The following is a 20,870-nucleotide window of genomic DNA, read 5'->3' as shown; positions in this document are numbered from 1 at the left end:
CATACGGCAAGCTGTGGTCCTGCCGAGAAATCTACCACGTACAAATCATCTTTCCGATACCCTTCAAACACTAGAGACTTGTCAGATTCCATTAGTACAAGGCAGCGATATTTTCCAAATATTACGATCATGTTCAAATCGCAAAGCATTGAGACAGACATTAAGTTGAAGCCAAGGGATTCAACAAGCATGACTTTATCCATGTGTTGATCCTTTGAGATTGCAACTCTACCTAGACCCAATACCTTACTTTTACCAGTGTCAGCAAATGTGATGTGACTCTTGTCGGATGGACGTAAGGTTGAGTCCATAAGAAGGCTTCTTTTGCCAGTCATGTGGTTGGTACACCCACTATCAATAATCCATTCTGAAGACGCTGGTGTCGTACCCTACAGTGCAGTTAGGGGGATAGGCTTCACGAAGAGAATTGTGAAGCAAAAACATTTGACGAACCAGTGGGTTATGAAAGCTTAGATCCAGATTAGGACTGATAGGGAGAGTAGCAAGCGATTCAGGAACGAAGTACATAGTAAGACCATTCGGGCATTTGATCTTGCGCCCTACAAGATGTTTAAGGTCCCCAGCAATAGCGTCAGACGATTTTGGTTTTCTGCTGGAGACCTTTCCCTGCAAAAGAGAGTTAAGCTTTCTTAGCCACCCACATCTTCAAGGGTGGCTTAGAAGCAATAAGTCTAAGTGCAGCGTCTGAGAACTTTGGCTTTGGAGCCCTAGCAAAAAGTCTTGCAGGCGGACAATAGTACTCATAAGAATAAGCAGAATAGTTCTTGGTCTTATGAACATGGCGGTTTGATGAACCGCGCTCATATTCATAGGCCTGAGTATGGTTTCCCTGCAAAACATTTGCGTTAGTGCGACTCAGGTGAGTCCTCTGTCTGTATGAAGCCTTTGGACCGTATGAAGCCTGTGGTCTGAGGTTTGTCTTCTTCACGTGTGGTGTCATGATGACATTCACAGGAAGATTCTCCAGACACTTTTTCGGAACCCAGATCTTCTTCATAGGCGGTCCATTCCTGCAGTTAGTACCAATGTACCTGGCAAACACTTCACCATTCTGATTCTTAAACAGTTTATAGTTTGCATCAAAGGATTCATCAATGACAATGGGGTTTGCACAAGAGAAGCCAGATAGATTGGATAGATCTGCTGAAGATTCCTTTGCAGCAACCCATGTGGTTTTGGGGTACTGCTCAGGTTTCCAGTAAGAGCCATCAGCATTCATTTTCCTTACGAACCCAACACCCTCTTTCCTCGGGTTTCGGTTCAAGATCTGCTTTTTGAGGACATCACATAGTGTCTGATGCCCTTTAAGACTTTTGTACATCCCTGTTTCAAGCAATGTCTTCAACCTAGCATTCTCATCAGCAATAGCAGTGGAATCCTCAGCAGAGGGGTTAGTTCCCACATCAAGAGTTGAAGATGTTGCAACAGTAGCAGCAGTAGAACATTCAGCAACAGTAGTAGCATTATCACGCTCAATGCACTTCAGACATGGTGGTTCAAATCCTTCTTGAGCGGAACTGATCTGTTTGGAGCGAAGTGACTCATTTTCCTTTTGAAGATCTTCATGAGCCGCTCTCAATTTCTCAAGATCTTGCTTCCTTTGAAGATAATCATAGGAAAGCTTTTCATGAGTTGTTGAGAGCGTTTCATGACGACTTTCAAGTTCCTCATACTTAACGTGAAGATTTTTTATGTCTTCAATTAAGGACTCAGATCGAGTCATTTCAGCGCCTAACAGATCATCGCTTTTGTCTAACAGTTTTTGAATATGTTCCATGGCTTTCTGTTGTTCAGTTGCAATTTTAGCAAGTGTTTTGTAGCTGGGTTTTGAACCACAATCAGAGTCATCGTCACTGGATGTTTGATAGTGAGTAGTGCGTGTGTTTACCTTGGCACCGCGTGCCATGAAGCAGTAGGTAGGAGCGGAGTAGTCCTTGTCATTTGCATCGGTGTCGGTGATGAGGTCATTGTCTTCAGTGTTGAAGATGGACTTGGCAACGTATGCTGTAGCCAGACTTGCGACGCCAGAATCGGACTCCTCCTCAGACTCCACCTCCGCCTCCTCAGAAGCGGACTCCTCCTCTGAATCCATTTCCTTGCCAACAAACGCACGTGCCTTGCCAGATGAGCTCTTCTTGTGTGATGAAGACTTTGAAGAAGACTTGGAAGAAGACTTTGAGTATTTCTTCTTCTTCTTGTCGTCAGAGTCATATTCCTTGCTCTTCTTCTTCTTTTTGTTCTCATTGTCCCACTGCGGACACTCAGAGATGAAGTGGCCAGGTTTCTTGCACTTGTGACATGTTTTCTTCTTGTAGTCATGAGCAGAAGCTTCATCATTCCTTGAGCTTGATCGGGAAGACTTTCTGAAGCCTTTCTTCTTGGTGAATTTTTGGAACTTCTTCACAAGCATAGCAAGTTCCCTTCCAATGTCTTCAGGATCATCAGAACTGCTGTCAGATTCTTCTTCAGATGAGGAGACAGCTTTTGCCTTCAAGGCACGAGTTCGCCCATAGTTTGGACCGTAGATATCTCTTTTCTCAGAAAGCTGAAACTCATGTGTGTTGAGCCTCTCAAGTATGTCAGACGGATCGAGTGTCTTGAAATCAGGACGTTCTTGAATCATCAGGGCTAGGGTGTCAAACGAACTGTCAAGTGATCTCAGTAGTGTCTTGACGACTTCATGCTTGGTGATCTCAGTAGCGCCAAGGGCTTGAAGCTCATTCGTGATGTCAGTGAGTCGATCAAATGTGAGCTGGACATTCTCATTGTCATTTCTCTTGAAGCGGTTGAAGAGGTTGCGAAGGACACTGATTCTCTGATCTCTCTGGGTTGAGACGCCTTCGTTGACCTTGGAGAGCCAGTCCCAGACTAGCTTAGATGTTTCCAAAGCACTCACGCGGCCATACTGTCCTTTGGTCAGATGACCACAGATGATATTCTTGGCAGTAGAGTCCAGTTGAACGAACTTCTTGACGTCAGCAGCAGTGACACCTTCTCCAGCCTTGGGAACGCCGTTCTTGACGACATACCATAGGTCGACGTCAATGGCTTCAAGATGCATGCGCATCTTATTCTTCCAGTAGGGATATTCAGTTCCATCGAAGACTGGGCACGCAGCGGAGACTTTAATTATCCTTGCAGTCGACATAGCTAAAACTCCAGATGGTTAAACCGAAGGGCGTTCTGATACCAATTGAAAGTGCGTTATATCGACTAGAGGGGGGTGAATAGGCGATTTTTATGAAAGTCTTCAAAACGTGGAAGTTATGAAGACAAACGATAGAAATAAACCTATTACCATGCAGCGGAAGGTAGACTACACTAGGCAAGCCATAGTCAAGTATTCAATGGAGTGAAAGCACAATGACTAATAGCAGCAATGTAGTAAGGATCAGGTAGGAAGATATTATGAAGCCAAACAGAACACGCAGTCACTCAGTGAAGATAAAAGATAGTGCAATCATACAATGACTTCACAAGGACTAACAGTAAGTAAAGGAAGGAAGGATGAAACCAGTGACTCGTTGAAGACAATGATTTGTTGGACCAGTTCCAGTTGCTGTGACAACTGTACGTCTGGTTAGGGCGGCTAGGTATTTAAACCTGAGGACACACAGTCCCGGACACCCAGTCCTGAACACGCAGCTCAGGACACCCAGTCCTCACCGTATTCCCCTTGAGCTAAGGTCACACAGACCTCGCCCAATCACTCTGGTAAGTCTTCAAGGTAGACTCCCAAACCTTCACAGACTTCGTTCACCGGCGATCCACAATGTCTCTTGGATGCTCAGAACGCGACGCCTAACCGGCTGGAGGATTCACAGTCCTCAAGTGTAATAAGTCTTCAGATCACACAGACAAGAAGACTTAAGTGATGCCTAATTCTCTTTGGCTTTGGGTGGTTAGGGCTTTATCCTCGCAAGGAATTCTCTCTCAAAGGCTTCGAGGTGGGTTGCTCTCAAATGACAAAAGCCGTACACTAACTCTGAGCAGCCAACCGTTTATGGTTGTAGGGGGTGGGCTATTTATAGCCACTAGGCAACCCGACCTGATTTGTCCGAAATGACCCTGGGTCACTAAGGAACTGACACGTGTTCCAACGGTCAGATTTCAAACTCACACGGCAACTTTACTTGGGCTACAAGCAAAGCTGACTTGTCCGACTCTGGACAAGATTCGCTCTCATAGTCTTCACTCGAAGACATAGGTTTTGGTTAAGCATCACTTCAGTCATTCTGACTGGTTCTCTTGGACCCCACTTAACAGTACGGTGGTTCCTATGACTCAATAAAGAAGAAAAAGAACCACGAAAGATCTAAGTCTTCGAGCTCCATAGGCTTCATGCGATGTCTTCTCTTGTCATAGTCTTCAATGTGAATATCTTCATATACCACCTTTGACATCAATGTCTTCATACATTTTTAGGGGTCATCGCTGGTAGGAAAACTGAATCAATGAGGGACTTCTACCCGTGTTATCCTGCAATTCTCACAAACACATTAGTCCCTCAACTAGGTTTGTCGTCAATACTCCAAAACCAACTAGGGGTGGCACTAGATGTACTTACATGATCCGAGGATACTCCATCAACATGCTGCAAATTTTTGATGTTCCCCAGAAGTTCAAAGTTATGAGTTTGATTGTCGAAACGATCAAGAGGACTGCTGCTGTTCAAAAGAGGAGTTGTGGGTATGCTCCACATATTCAGGAGCTCATCATTTCTAAGATGGGCATAGGAATTTATTTGCTGGATAAGGAGCATCTACCTCTATATCCTGAATTTGAAGACAACACTGTTGTGATGAATGAGGAGGAACCATCATCGGCTCAAGTCCAGGAGAAGAGAGCAAAGGAAAAGGCTAAGAAAGCTGCCCAAATGCCAAGTGTTGAAGAGGCATCTTGAGTCTTCCCAAAGAGCAAGCAAGATCGGTTAGGCTATCTGATTCAAGCTACACTGAGGATTGAGAAGGGCTTGGCCACCCTGACTCAGAATCAGGAGAGCCTGGAGAGGATTGTGGAAACAAAATTCTATGATCTTGATCTGAAGGTGGCTGAAATTCAGACTGCAGTTGAGCAGCTTCAGGAGGAATCAGAGGGGAGGAAAGGAAAAGCAACCACTTATGCTTTTCAGTATGTGCCACAAAGTCCAAGGTCTGCTGTAGTGCCTGTTTCAGATGCTAGAGCTATAGTGTCAGCACCAGCAGCTACAGCTCCAGTGCCACCTCCAGCACCCACTCCATCAGCTCCAACTACGTCATCGGAAGCCTTCGTCCTTGGAGTTCTATCTACACCACCTCCCGAAGACCAAGCCTGAGAGACGTATAGCACTATGCATTTTCAAACTTTTTGGTAACTTGTTGCCAAAGGGGGAGAAATATGTATAGATCATAGGTTTCGAGAGAGAGTGTCTGCCTTTTATCTCTCTTGCTTTTGGTTGAACTTTTTGTGTGCTTGTGTGAGATACTTTATGTCCTTATGTCCTTGTGAGATACTTATGTGATCATGTAGTTGATCATATGCTACATTAATGTTTGGTTGAATGATGCTATCCTTTATATTCCATATATGATCATTCACTTGCTTGGTGATGAGTGCATGCTTCTAATTTCTATCATTTTGAGCGCCCCACCAAGATTTATATGACATGGAAGAGTAACCCATGATCCTAATCGATTGTGCATTTGCATTCAAAAGCAAATTTTAAATAATGCACAAATTTAGTGGGAGCTCTTGCTTATCACATACTTCTCAAAGCGAAGATGTTTTTCAATCTTATAATCATTTGTCAAAGCTTTGATCTATATGTTGTCATCATTTACCAAAAAAGGGGGAGATTGAAAGTGCAGCTATCCCTGGGTGGTTTTGGTAATTCCTAACAACATATAGCTCATTGAGCTAATACTACTTGAAGATAAATATTTGAGTAAAAGCTCAATGATTTGCATGGCATGTATTAGAAAGTGGACCCCTCAAAATGCTAAGGACAAAAGATTGGCTCAAGCTCAAAGCACAAGACTCTACATTTTACTTTTAGTGATCCAAGATCACATTGAGTCCATAGGAAAAGCCAATACTATTAAAAGGGGGTGATGTGTTGCTTGCTCAAAATGCTTAGTGATATGCTCCAAAAACCCTCAACCACTTTCTCATATCCACATATGTCCCAAACCAAAATCAAACTCGGCCCCACCAAAATATTCTATCCGGCACCACCGAGTTCACTTGACATAGCTACTGCTAGAAACCCTAGTCACTTCGGTCTCACTGGTAGAGATCTCGGTCTCACCGAGATGGGATTGCAAACTCTCTGTTTCCCTTCGTAACGTTTCGGTCCAACCAGATGAGCGATTGGTCCCACCGAGATTGCAATGCAAACTCTCTGTTTCCCCTTCGTAATGTTTCGGTCTAACCAAGAAGAGCGAATCGGTCCCACCGAGTTTGCCTGACCAACTCTCTGTTTGCCTATTACCAAAATCGGTCCCACTGTGTTTGTGTAATCGGTCTCACCGAGATTATGTTATGCCCTAACCCTAATGGAATCGGTCCACCGAGTTGACATATCGGTCCCACCGAAAATCCTAATGTTCACATTTTGAACTAAATCGGTCTGACCGAGTTATATGATTCGGTCCCACCGAGTTTGCTGATTTGTGTGTAACAGTTAGATTTTGTGTGGAGGTTATATATACCCCTCCACCCACTCTTCATTTGTGGAGAGAGCCATCAAAACATGTGTACACTTCCAACAGACATTTTCTGAGAGAGAACCACCTACACTTGTGTTGAGGTTAGGATATTCCATTCCAACCACATAAATCTTGATCTCTAGCCTTCCTCAAGTTGCTTTCCACTCAAATCATCTTTCTACCAAATAAAATCCTATGAGAGAGTGTTGAGTGTTGAGGAGACTATCACTTGAAGCACAAGAGCAAGGAGTTCATCATCAACACACCATCTATTACCTTTTGGAGAGTGGTGTCTCCTAGATTGGTTAGGTGTCACTTGGGAGCCTCCGTCAAGATTGTGGAGTTGAACCAAGGAGTTTGTACGGGCAAGGAGATCGCCTACTTCATGAAGATCTACCCTAGTGAGGCAAGTCCTTCGTGGGTGATGGCCATGGTGGTATAGACAAGGTTGCTTCTTCGTGGACCCTTCATGGGTGGAGCCCTTCGTGGACTCGCGCAACCGTTACCCTTCGTGGGTTGAAGTCTCCATCAACATGGATGTACGATAGAACCACCTATCGAAACCACGCCAAAAATACCCGTGCCTACATTGCGTTTGCTCCCTCCAAACTCCTCCCTTTACCTTCATATGCAATTGTTTTACATTCCACTGCTATACTCTTAGAATTGCATGTGTAGGTTGATTACTTGCTTGTGCTAAGTTGTTAAAATCTGCCAAGACTTAAAATTGGGAAAAGGCTAGGTTTGTATTTGGTCAAGTAGTCTAATCACCCCCCTCTAGAGATACTTTCGATCCTACACACACTCAAAGACTTCCAGAAGAGCAAAGGATTCAAACTTGGTTCCCTGGATCCCACACACTTCATGAAGACATATGATGGAGAATTGTTCATATGCCAAATCTATGGCGATGACATGATCTTCGGCTGCACGGACAAGAAATACAATGATGAATTTGGACACATGATGCAAGAGCAATATCAGATTTCCATGATGGGTGAGCTGAAATTCTTCCTCGGTCTATAAATTCGTCAGCAAAGCAACGACATCTTCATATCGCAAGAAAAAAACCTCACAGATTGTGATGCGGAGCATCCTATGGACATCACCATGTCAAGAGTCCATTTGGCAAGTGACACGTGCGACATCTACTTCACATACACAAAGGTGAATCATCTCCTTTACATATGCTCACTTGACCCCTTCGAGGATGGTATACTACATGACACTCCACTCGTGTGCATGCATAGGTATTGTCGGAATGGTACGGATGAAGAGGAGGAGTGCGAGTGCAAGTGTACAACTACACCATCCATGAGGGAAGCCTAGAAGAGAAGATGAAAGAAGGAGCTGCAAAGTCTACAGCGACCGGACGACCGGAAGCCGCCGGATGTCTGACCCTCTACAACCACCGGACGACCGACGAACACCGGACGTCCAACAAGTCCCAGGCACCGGACGTCCGACGCTCACTAGAAATCCGGTGCCACCCATCCCGAAGCAAAACGACAGACATCCGACGCCCTCCGGATGACCGGACCCCCACGAGCGACCGGACGTCCGACGCCGACCGGACGTCCGACCCTGCCTCTGCGCAGCCTGGCCTTTGGCCTTGTATCTCTCTCCCACTTACCCCTTCGTGGCTTAGACTATAAATAGACCTTCCCCTCATCCTTTCTAGGGTTAGAAAAGTGATTGCTCATTTGATAGAGAGCTTTGCTCCTTGTACCACTCTACTCTTGAGAGAGAGAGAGACTACTACTCCATTGGAGGCCAAGACCTCCATCTAGGAGAAGATCCCGCGAGATATATCATCAAGACCCCTTCATGGGAAGATCCGTCTAGGATATCATTAAGACCTCCTTTTGGAGATGAACCTTACCTTGTATCTTTCCCTTTGTTGTTCATGTACCTTGTGGATCTTGCCTTGCTTCATGCTAGTATGATTTCCCCATGCAATGACTTACCCATTTATGATGAGTATGATGATTGCCATGTGGAGTCTCTTAGATGTGATACCATGTTACATAGGATTTCTTGTGACAATTCTCTAGGTCACATCATGTTTGACAATCCGCTTGACTTGTCATATGCTATGCATGAGATCAATCATATGTCATATTTGCAATCTCTTCATAGTGACTATGCATATGCCATTAAAATTAACCCAATTTGGACATATGGCATAGATGACAAGCCTATGATTATTGGCATTTGTTTCTCTTGTGATGATATTGATATGCTCCCTTTGCATCATTTATCTCATATGCCATGCCATGACCACCTAGCTTCGGATATGCATTGCTTTGGATGTTGTCCATTTTCTTCATATGATGTTTCCAACATTGCTCATGAGGAGACCCCCATAGTTAATTTCCTCATACATTTTAGGAGATTTTGATTCATCCCATTCATTGCATGATCCCAATACTTGTGTGCACAATATTCTCCCCATGAATAAAAATGCTATTGGTGTGCCTTATACTTGTATGCTCAATTTGCATCCCCATCGTGTCATACACAATTACTATTCTTTCATGATGGATGACATGTTCTTATACCATGCATCAAATTTCTTTGAGCGATGGTTATCTTGTATTAACTCTCACGTGCACATACACATCATGATGGATGATGTGTGCATTTACCACATACACAATTTCTTTCGTTTGTGTTTCTTTTGTGTAGGTACCCATGAATACTTGTCAACCTCGCAATCCCATGAGTTGACAAAACGAGCTCTAGAGAGAAACGATGACTTGGGATCCCATGGATTGTCTTTCCCACCGCTCTCTTTGTGCAAAGACTTCGCGCATTTCTTCTACATGACCCTCACTTGGCTCTGGGTTCTTGTCCATTACATATTCTATGCCCATCTTGCCATGTTCACTTTGCATGCTATGCTCATTACTATGCTTTTGCCATGCATTTGTGACCCATGATTTGCATTACACATGATGATAGATTCTCATACTTATATGTGTATTTGCAAGCTTGGTGGAGATATTGCTTGTTATTGCCATGTTTGCTTTGTGCCCCGTGCCTATGATGATACTTTCATCTTGCTTTGTGTTCGTGCTTGCGATATGTCATGTGCATTGTCTATGTCTATTTTTTTCTCACATGACATGATTGCCATGATTTCCTCTAGTATGTTGCATCTTCGCACTACTAGCTTGCATGACTTGATTACTATGCTTGCTTATGTTGCATCACCAATGATTCATACTTGCTCATTTCATGCGGTTGATGACAACCATCTACATGCTTTGCACATGATTGTTGTTGCTTCTTGTCATATATGTCCATATGTTGCCTCTCTCATGCTAGATGATTTGACATGTATTGAGTGCAACAATGCCCCTAGTCTTGATAATGAGTTTTCCCCCATAGCATTCTCACATATGATTGGAGATTTTGACATTTTTCTTGTGAAGCATGCTTGTCTTGCCTCTTTGCACCATATACCTAGTGCCATGAATATATCCATTGTTCCATCATATTATTCATGCACTTGTGCTTCTAACGGTTATGTGAAAAAGAAGAGACCTATCATGATGGATGATGTGTTTATCTACCATGCACATACATTCTTTATTTTGTTTTGCGCATTTGTAGGATACTCCCACGTCACGTGAGTTGACAATCCGAGCTCTTGAGAGCGAACCACCCCCTACTACGACGATTCTACATCACACTTTCTTGTACTTCGGCATAGTGAAGGACGCACAAGGACATGCTTTCAAGGTGATATCTTTCTCTTTTGAGAATCCCAAAACCATGAGCATGAATATTTTGGATCATACTACTTGTGTTGCTTGCACCATGAGACTTGGACCACTTGATTGCACACATGTTAGAGACCTTACTTCGACTTGTCAATTTCACCGCTCCATGCATCATGATATATGTGCCTTGTGTGTTGCATCCAATTCTTGGATTACTTGCTCCTCTCATATGTTTGGTTGCAACAATTTCATCACTTCACATATGCCATGTCCCATCGATTGCTACATGCTTGCCTTGATTTCCTCACACATGATGAACACTTGCTCTTTCTATTGTGTTAAGTGCCACACTATATTCACTACACCCCATGCACATTATGCTTGGATTGTCTTGCATTTGACCCATGTGTTTAGACACTTCATTTTATTTGGTGTTGTGAATGCTTCCTATGCCTACCATAGACCTTTCATTGAGAGCTTTATGCATGCTTTCTATGACCATGAGGTAGATGCTTCTTCCCTTGTCACACACATTTGCATCACTACCTCACACTTGCATACTTGTTTCCATGATGTCCTAGCTTGTGCTCAATTTATGTTCTTATATGCCATGTCACAATGATTTGTTAAACCATATGCTTTGCATGATGACGACACTTGTTTGGTGAACCACCTCTTGAATGCTTGGTTTTGCACTAATGCTAACCACATTTGTTTTTCAAAGTGTTTGTTGTCTTTGCTCCTTTTGAAGGAATCCCAAGATGGTGCGACATTGGAGAGTGCCCATTTCGAGCTTCAGAATGACGAGAACTTGGTGATCGACCACTCCTACACGGCGACACCATCTCTTTCCCATGGTGATTTGGATTTCGATCTGGTGGGATCTTTCCCAAGGGAGGGCTGATGATGCGGAGCATCCTACGAACATCACCATGTCAAGAGTCCATTCGGCAAGTGGCACGTGCGACATCTACTTCACATACAGAAAGGTGAATCATCTCCTTTACACGTGCTCACTTGAACCCTTGGAGGATGGTATACTATGTGACACTCCACTCGTGTGCATGCATAGGTATTGTCGGAATGGTACGAACGACGAGGAGGAGTACGAGCGCAAGCGTATGATACGTCTCCAACGTATCTATAATTTTTGATAGCTCCATGCTATTATATTATCTATTTTGGATGTCAATGGGCTTTATTTTACACTTCTATATCATTTTTGGGACTAACCTACTAACCGGAGGCCCAGCCCAAATTCCTATTTTTTTTGCCTATTTTAGGGTTTCGAAGAAAAGGAATATCAAACAGATTCCAAACGGAATGAAACCTTCGGGAACATGATTTTCTCAACAAACATGATCCAGGAGACTTGGAGTGGGCGTCAAGAAACAAGGGAGGAAGGCACGAGGCAGGGGGCGCGCCTAACCCCTGGGCGCTCCCTCCACCCTCGTGAGCCCTCCGTTGCTCCACCGACGTACTTCTTCCTCCTATATATATCCACGAACCTCCAAACATCCAGGAGCACCATGAAAACCTAATTCCACCGCCACAACCTTCTGTACCCAAGAGATCCCATCTTGGGGCCTTTTCTGGAGCTCCGCCGGAGGGGGCATTGATCACGGAGGGCCTCTACATCAACTCCATGGCCTCTCCGGTGATGTGTGAGTAGTTTACTTCAGACCTACGGGTCCATAGTTATTAGCTAGATGGCTTCTTCTCGCTCTTTGGATCTCAATACAAAGTTCTCCTCGATCTTCTTGGAGATCTATTCGATGTAATCTTATTTTGTGGTTTGTTTGTCGAGATCAAATGAATTGTGGGTTTACGATCCAGATTATCTATGAACAATATTTGATTCTCCTCTGAATTCTTTTATGTATGATTAGTTTATCATTGCAAGTCTCTTCGAATTATCAGTTTGGTTTGGCCTACTAGATTGATCTTTCTTGCAATGGGAGAAGTGCTTGGCTTTGGGTTCAATCTTGCGGTGTCCTTTCCCAGTGAAACTAGGGGTAGCAAGGCACGTATTGTATTGTTGCCATCGAGGATAAAAAGATGGGGTTTATATCATATTGCATGAGTTTATCCCTCTACATCATGTCATCTTCCTTAAAGCATTACTCTGTTCTTATGAACTTAATACTCTAGATGCATGCTAGATAGCAGTCAATGTGTGGAGTAATAGTAGTAGATGCAGAATTGTTTCGGTCTACTTGTCTCGGACGTGATGCCTATATACATGATCATACCTAGATATTCTCATAAGTATTCGCTTTTCTATCAATTGCTCGACAGAAATTCGTTTACCCACCGTAATACTTATGCTCTTGAGAGAAGCCACTAGTGAAACCTATGGCCCCCGGGTCTATCGTCCATCATATTAATTTTCCAACACTTAGTTATTTCCTTTGCCATTTATTTTACTTTGCATCTTTATTTCTCTTTATCATAAAAATAACAAAAATATTATCTTATCATATCTATCAGATCTCACTCTCGTAAGTGACCGTGAAGGGCTTAACAACCCCTTTATCGCGTTGGTTGCGAGGTTCTTATTTGTTTGTGTAGGTGCGTGGGACTTGAGCGTGATCTCCTACTGGATTGATACCTTGGTTCTCAAAAACTGATGGAAATACTTACCTTACTTTGCTGCATCACCCTTTCCTCTTCAAGGGAAAACCAACGCAGTGCTCAAGAGGTAGCAAGAAGGATTTCTGGCGCCGTTGCCGGGGAGATTCGTGCCAAGTCAAGTCAGGATTTGACTCCCAACAGCGAGTCATTTCAGGTGTCGTTGCCAAGTCAAAACATACCAAGTACCCATCACAAACTCTTATCCCTCGCATTACATTATTTGCCATTTGCCTCTCATTTTCCTATCCCCCACTTCACCCTTGCCGTTTTATTCGCCCTCTCTGTCCGTTCCCCTTCTCTTTCCCTATTTGCCTCTTTTGCCCATTTCTTGTTTGCTTGTGTGTTGGATTGCTTGCATGTCACGATGGCTCAAGATAATACTAAATTGTGTGACTTTGCCAATACCAAAAACAATGATTTTCTTAGCACTCTGATTACTCCTCTTACTGATGCTGAATCTTGTGAAATTAATGCTGCTTTGTTGAATCTTGTCATGAAAGATCAATTCTCCGGCCTTCCTAGTGAAGATGCCGCTGCCCATCTAAACAACTTTGTTGATATGTGTGATATGCAAAAGAAGAAAGATGTGAACAATGATATTGTTAAATTCAAGCTATTTCCGTTTTCGCTTAGAGATCGTGCTAAAGCTTGGTTTTCGTCTTTGCCTAAAAATAGTATTGATTCATGGAATAAGTGCAAAGATGCTTTTATCTCTAAGTATTTTCCTCCCGCTAAGATCATCTCTCTTAGAAACGATATTATGAATTTTAAGCAACTTGATCATGAACATGTTGCACAATCTCGGGAGAGGATGAAATTAATGATACGTAATTGCCCTACACATGGTTTGAATCTTTGGATGATTATACAAAACTTTTATGCCTGATTGAATTTTGCTTCTAGAAATCTTTTAGATTTGGCTGCGAGAGGCACTTTTATGGAAATCACTTTAGGAGAAGCTACTAAAATCCTAGATAATATTATGGTTAATTATTCTCAATGGCACACCGAAAGATCTACTAATAAAAAAGTGCATGCAATTGAAGAGATTAATGTTTTGAGTGGAAAGATGGATGAACTTACGAAATTGTTTGCAAATAAGAGTGCTCCTACTGATCCTAATGATATGCCTTTGTCTACCTTGATTGAGAATAATAATGGATCTATGGATGTGAATTTTGTTGGTAGGAACAATTTTGGTAATAACGCGTATAGAGGTAATTTTAATTCTAGGCCATTTCCTAGTAATTCATCTAATAATTATGGTAATTCCTACAACAATTCCTATGGAAATTATAATAAGATTCCCTCTGATTTTGAATCTAGTATTAAAGAATTTATTACTTCGCAAAAGAGTTTCAATGCTTTGATTGAAGAAAAGATGCTTAAGATTTATGAGTTGGCTAGGAACGTTGATAGAATTTCTCTTGATGTTGATTCTTTGAAACTTAGATCTATTCCACCTAAGCATGATATCAATGAGTCTCTCAAATCCATGAGAATTTCCATTGATGAGTGCAAAGAAAGAACCGCTAGGATGCGTGCTAAGAAAGATTGCTTTTGTGAAAGCGTGTTCTTCTAGTTTTCATGATAATAAAGATGAAGATCTAAAAGTTATTGATGTGTCTCCTATTAAATCTTTGTTTTGCAATATGAATCTTGATAATGATGAGACTGAAGAAGAGCCACCTTTACCTAGAAGGCGTTCCAAAAATTCGGAGTCTTTAGATCTTGATGCTAAATTTGTTAAAAATGGGATTGAAGAGGTCAAAACTTTAAATAGTAATGAACCCACTATTTTGGATTTCAAGGAATTTAATTATGATAATTGCTCTTTGATAGATTGTATTTCCTTGTTGCAATCCGTGCTAAATTCTCCTCATGCTTATATTCAAAATAAAGCTTTTACTAAACATATCGTTGATGCTTTGATGCAATCTTATGAAGAAAAACTTGAGTTGGAAGTTTCTATCCCTACAAAACTTTATGATGAGTGGGAACCTACAATAAAAATTAAAATTCAAGATCATGAGTGCTATGCTTTGTGTGATTTGGGTGCTAGTGTTTCCATGATTCCAAAAACTTTGTGTGATTTGCTAGGTTTCCGTGATTTTGATGATTGTTCTTTAAACTTGCACCTTGCGGATTCCACTATTAAGAAACCTATGGGAAGACTTAATGATGTTCTTATTCTTGAAAATAGGAACTATGTGCCCGTGGATTTCATTGTTCTTGATATAGATTGCAATCCTTCATGTCCTATTATTCTTGGTAGACCTCTCCTTAGAACGATTGGTGCAATTATTGATATGAAGGAAGGGAATATTAGATTCCAATTTCCATTAAGGAAAGGCATGGAACACTTCCCTAGAAAGAAAATTAAATTACCATATGAATCTATTATGAGATCCACTTATGGATTGCCTACCAAAGATGGCAATACCTAGATCTATCTTCGCTTTTATGCCTAGCTAGGGGCGTTAAACGATAGCGCTTGTCGGAAGGCAACCCAATTTTATTTTTATTACTTTCTTTTTGTTCCTGTTTAGTAATACATAATTTATATAGACTCTGTTTTGGTTGTGTTTTTTGTGTTTAATTAGTGTTTCTGCCAAGTAGAACCGTTGGGAAGACATGGGGAAAGTCTTTTTGATTTTGCTGTAAAAAACAGAACCTTTAGTGCTCACGAGAATCGCTGCCATTTTTATTTTAAAGGTGATATTTATTTAATTCTTTTTGAAGATTATTAATATATAAATTCCTCACGTCCATCAATTTATTTTAGAATTTTTGGCGTTGCATAACTTGCGTTAGCTACAGATTGCTACAGACTGTTCTGTTTTTGACAGATTCTGTTTTTCTTGTGTTGTTTGCTTAGTTTTATGAATCTATGTCCAGTAAAAGAGTTCATAAACCATAGAGATGTTGGAATACAGTAGGTTTAACACCAATATAAATAAAGAATGAGTTCATTACAGTACCTTGAAGTGGTGTTTTGTTTTCTTTCGCTAACGGAGCTCACAAGATTTTCTATCTTGAGTTTTGTGTTGTGAAGTTTTCAAGTTTTGGGTAAAGATTTGATGGATTATGGAACAAAAAGTGGAAAGAGCCTAAGATTGGGGATTCCCATGGCACCCCAAGGTAAAATTCAAGGACACCAAAAATCCTAAGCTTGGGAATGCCCCGGAAGGCATCCCCTCTTTCGTCTTCGTCTATCGGTAACTTTACTTGGAGCTATATTTTTATTCACCACATGATATGTGTTTTGCTTGGAGCGTCTTGTATGATTTGAGTATTTTCTTTTTATTTTACCACAATCATCATTTCTGTACACACCTTTTGAGAGAGACTCACATGATTTGAAATTTATTAGAATACTCTATGTGCTTCACTTATATCTTTTGAGCTATATAGTTTTCGCTCTAGTGCTTCACTTATATCTTTTAGAGCACGGTGGTGGATTTGTTTTATAGAAACTATTGTTCTCTCATTCTTCACTTATATTATTTTGAGAGTACTTTAGAACAACATGAAAATTGCTATAATATAAAAACTTTCATTGAAGTGCATTGAATACTATGAGAAGTTTGATACTTGATAATTGTTTTGAGATATGGAGATGGTGATATTAGAGTCATGCTAGTTGAGTAGTTATGAATTTGAGAAATACTTGTGTTGAAGTTTGTGATTCGCATATCATGCACGTATGGTGAACCATTATGTGATGAAGTGGGAGCATGATTTATTTATTGATTGTCTTCCTTATGAGTGGCGGCCGGGGACGAGCGATGGTCTTTTCCTACCAATCTATACCCCTAGGAGCATGCACGTAATACTTTGTTTCGATAACTAATAGGTTTTTGCAGTAAATATGTGAGTTCTTTATGACTAATGTTGCGTCCATCGATTATACGGACTGTCACCCTTCCACCATTGCTAGCCTCTCTAGTATCGCACAACTTTCGCCGGTACCATAAACCCACCATATACCTTCCTCAAAACAGCCACCATACCTACCTATTATGGCATTTCCATAGCCATTCCGAGATGTATTGCCATGCAACTTTCCACCATTCCGTTATTATGACACGCTTCGTCATTGTCATGTTGCTTGCATGATCATGTAGTTGACATCGTATTTGTGGCAAAGCCACCATTCATAATTTTTCATACATGTCACTCATGCATCATTGCACATCCCAGTACACTGCCGAAGGCATTCACATAGAGTCATATTTTGTTCTAATTATTGAGTTGTAAGTAAATAAAGTGTGATGATCATCATTATTAGAACATTGTCCCAAGTGAGGAAAGGATGATGGAGACTATGATTCCCCCACAAGTCGGGATGAGACTCCGGACAAATATTAAAAAAAGAGAGAAAGTCCATAAAAAAGAAGGCCACAAAAAAAGATGATAGAAAAAGAGAGAAGGGGCAATGCTACTATCCTTTTTCCACACTTGTGCTTCAAAGTAGCACCATGTTCTTCATATTGAGAGTCTCTTATGATATCACTTCATATACTAGTGGGAATTTTTCATTATAGAACTTGGCTTGTATATTCCAATGATGGGCTTCCTCAAAATTCCCTAGGTCTTCGTGAGCAAGCAAGTTGGATGCACAACCACTTAGTTTCTTTTGTTGAGCTTTCATATACTTATAGCTCTAGTGCATCCGTCGCGTGGCAATCCCTACTCACTCACATTGATATCTATTAATACGCCTAGTTGATGTGAGACTATCTTCTCATTTTTGTCTTCTCCACATCCACCATTCTATTCCACCATAGTGCTATATCCATGGCCCACGCTCATATATTGCGTGAAGATTGAAAAAGTTTGAGAACAACAAAAGTATGAAACAATTGCTTGGCTTGTCAACGGGGTTGTGCATGATTTAAATATTTTTTGTGGTGAAGATAGAGCATAGCTAGACTATATGATTTTGTAGGGATAACTTTCTTTGGCCATGTTATTTTGAGAAGACATAATTGCTTAGTTAGTATGCCTGAAGTATTATTATTTTTATGTCAATATTAAACATTTATCTTGAATATTTCAGATCTGAACATTCATCCGACAATAAAGAAAAATTACATTGAGAAATATGTTAGAAAGCATTCCACATCAAAAATTCTTCTTTTATCATTTACCTACTCGAGGACGAGCATGAATTAAGCTTGGGGATGCTTGATACGTCTCCAACGTATCTATAATTTTTGATTGCTCCATGTTATTATATTATCTATTTTGGATGTCAATGGGCTTTATTTTACACTTTTATATCATTTTTGCGACTAACCTACTAACCGGAGGCCCCGCCCAAATTGCTGTTTTTTGCCTATTTTAGGGTTTCAAAGAAAAGGAATATCAAACGGAGTCCAAATGGAATGAAACCTTCGGGAACATGATTTTCTCAACAAATTTGATCCAGGAGACTTGGAGTGGGTGTCAAGAAACAAGGGAGGAAGGCACGAGGCAGGGGGCACGCCTAGCCCCCTATGCGCGCCCTCCACCCTCGTGGGCCCTCCGTTGCTCCACCGACGTACTTCTTCCTCCTATATATATCCATGTACCCCCCAAACATCTAGGAGCACCATGAAAACCTAATTCCACCACCGCAACCTTCTGTACCCGAGAGATCCCATCTTGGGGCCTTTTCCAAAGCTCCGCCGGAGGGGGCATTGATCACGGAGGGCCTCTACATCAACTCCATGGCCTCACCGGTGATGTGTGAGTAGTTTACTTCAGACCTACGGGTCCATAGTTATTAGCTAGATGGCTTCTTCTCTCTCTTTGGATCTCAATACAAAGTTCTCCTCGATCTTCTTGGAGATCTATTTGATGTAATCTTCTTTTGTGGTGTGTTTGTCGAGATTCGATGAATTGTGGGTTTATGATCCAGATTATCTATGAAAAATATTTGATTCTCCTCTGAATTATTTTATGTATGATTGGTTTATCTTTGCAAGTCTCTTCGAATTATCAGTTTGGTTTGGCCTACTAAATTGATCTTTCTTGCAATGGGAGAAGTGCTTAGCTTTGGGTTCAATCTTGCGGTGTCCTTTCCCAGTGACAGTAGGGGCAGCAAGGCACGTATTGTATTGTTGCCATCGAGGATAAAAAGATGGGGTTTATATCATATTGCATGAGTTTATCCCTCTACATCATGTCATCTTCCTTAAAGCATTACTCTGTTCTTATGAACTTAATACTCTAGATGCATGCTGGATAGCGGTCGATGTGTGGAGTAATAGTAGTAGATGCAGAATCGTTTTGGTCTACTTGTCTCGGACGTGATGCCTATATACATGATCATGCCTAGATATTCTCATAATTATTCGCTTTTCTATCAATTGCTTGACAGTAATTCGTTTACCCACCGTAATACTTATGCTCTTGAGAGGAGCCGCTAGTGAAACCTATGGCCCCCGGGTCTATCTTCCATCATATTAATATTCCAACACTTAGTTATTTCCTTTGCCGTTTATTTTACTTTGCATCTTTATTTCTCTCTATCATAAAAATACCAAAAATATTATCTTATCATATCTATCAGATCTCACTCTCGTAAGTGACCGTGAAGGGCTTGCCAACCCCTTTATCATGTTGGTTGCGAGGTTCTTATTTGTTTGTGTAGGTGTGTGGGACTTGAGCGTGATCTCCTACTGGATTCATACCTTGGTTCTCAAAAACTGAGGGAAATACTTACGTTACTTTGCTGCATCACCCTTTCCTCTTCAAGGGACAACTAACACAGTGCTCAAGAGGTAGCAATGTACAACTATACCATCCGCGAGGGAAGCCTGGAAGAGAAGACGGATGAAGGAGCTGCAAAGTCTACAGCGACCGGACGACCGGAACCCGCCGGACGTCCGACCCTCTACGGCCGCCGGACGACCGACGAACACCGGACGTCTGACAAATCCCGGGCATTGGACGTCTGACGCTCACCGGAAATCCGGTGCCACCCATCCCGAAGCAGAACAATGGACGTCCGACACCCTCCGGACAACCGGACCCCCGCGAGCAACCGGACGTCGGATGCCGACCGGACGTCCGACCCTGCCTGTGCGCAGCTGGGCCTTTGTCCTTGTATCTCCCTCCCACTTACCCCTTCGTGGCTTACACTATAAATAGAGCTTCCCCTCATCCTTTCTAGGGTTAGCAAAGTGATAGCTCATTTGATAGAGAGCTTTGCTCCTTGTACCACTCTACTCTTGAGAGAGAGAGAGACTACTACTCCATTGGAGGCCAAGACCTCCATCTAGGAGAAGATCCTGCGGGATATATCGTCAAGATCCCTTCATGGGAAGATCCGTCTAGGATATCATCAAGACCTCCTTTTGGAGATGAACCTTACCTTGTATCTTTCCCTTTATTGTTCATGTACCTTGTGGATCTTGTGTGTTTGTTTGTCTAGTGGATGTGTGATTGGACTTGTTCTTGAGTGTTTCCCCTTGTGATTTCTCTCCATTCTTCCCCGTGTTCTTCGTGTTCTTAGTTGGGATCTGCTCCGTTCGTAAAAGATCGGCTGTATAGGGTTCAACCCTACATTAGATTGCCTGAAGAAGTTTGGAATGCAAGACTGCAAAGGATACACGACGCCAATGCCAACCAAAAGTCATCTGGGCCCCGATGACAATGGTAAAGAGTTCGATCAAAAGGTATACCGCTCCATGATTGGTTCTTTACTCTATTTATGTGCATCTAGACCAGATATAATGCTTAGCGTTTGCATGTGTGACCGATTCCAAGCGGCACCAAAGGAGTCGCATCACTTAGCTGTGAAGCGAATTAT

The sequence above is a fragment of the Triticum aestivum genome, chromosome 6A (assembly GCF_018294505.1).
Source record: "Triticum aestivum cultivar Chinese Spring chromosome 6A, IWGSC CS RefSeq v2.1, whole genome shotgun sequence".
Lineage (NCBI taxonomy): Eukaryota > Viridiplantae > Streptophyta > Magnoliopsida > Poales > Poaceae > Triticum > Triticum aestivum.
This window is presented reverse-complemented; position numbering follows the sequence as displayed.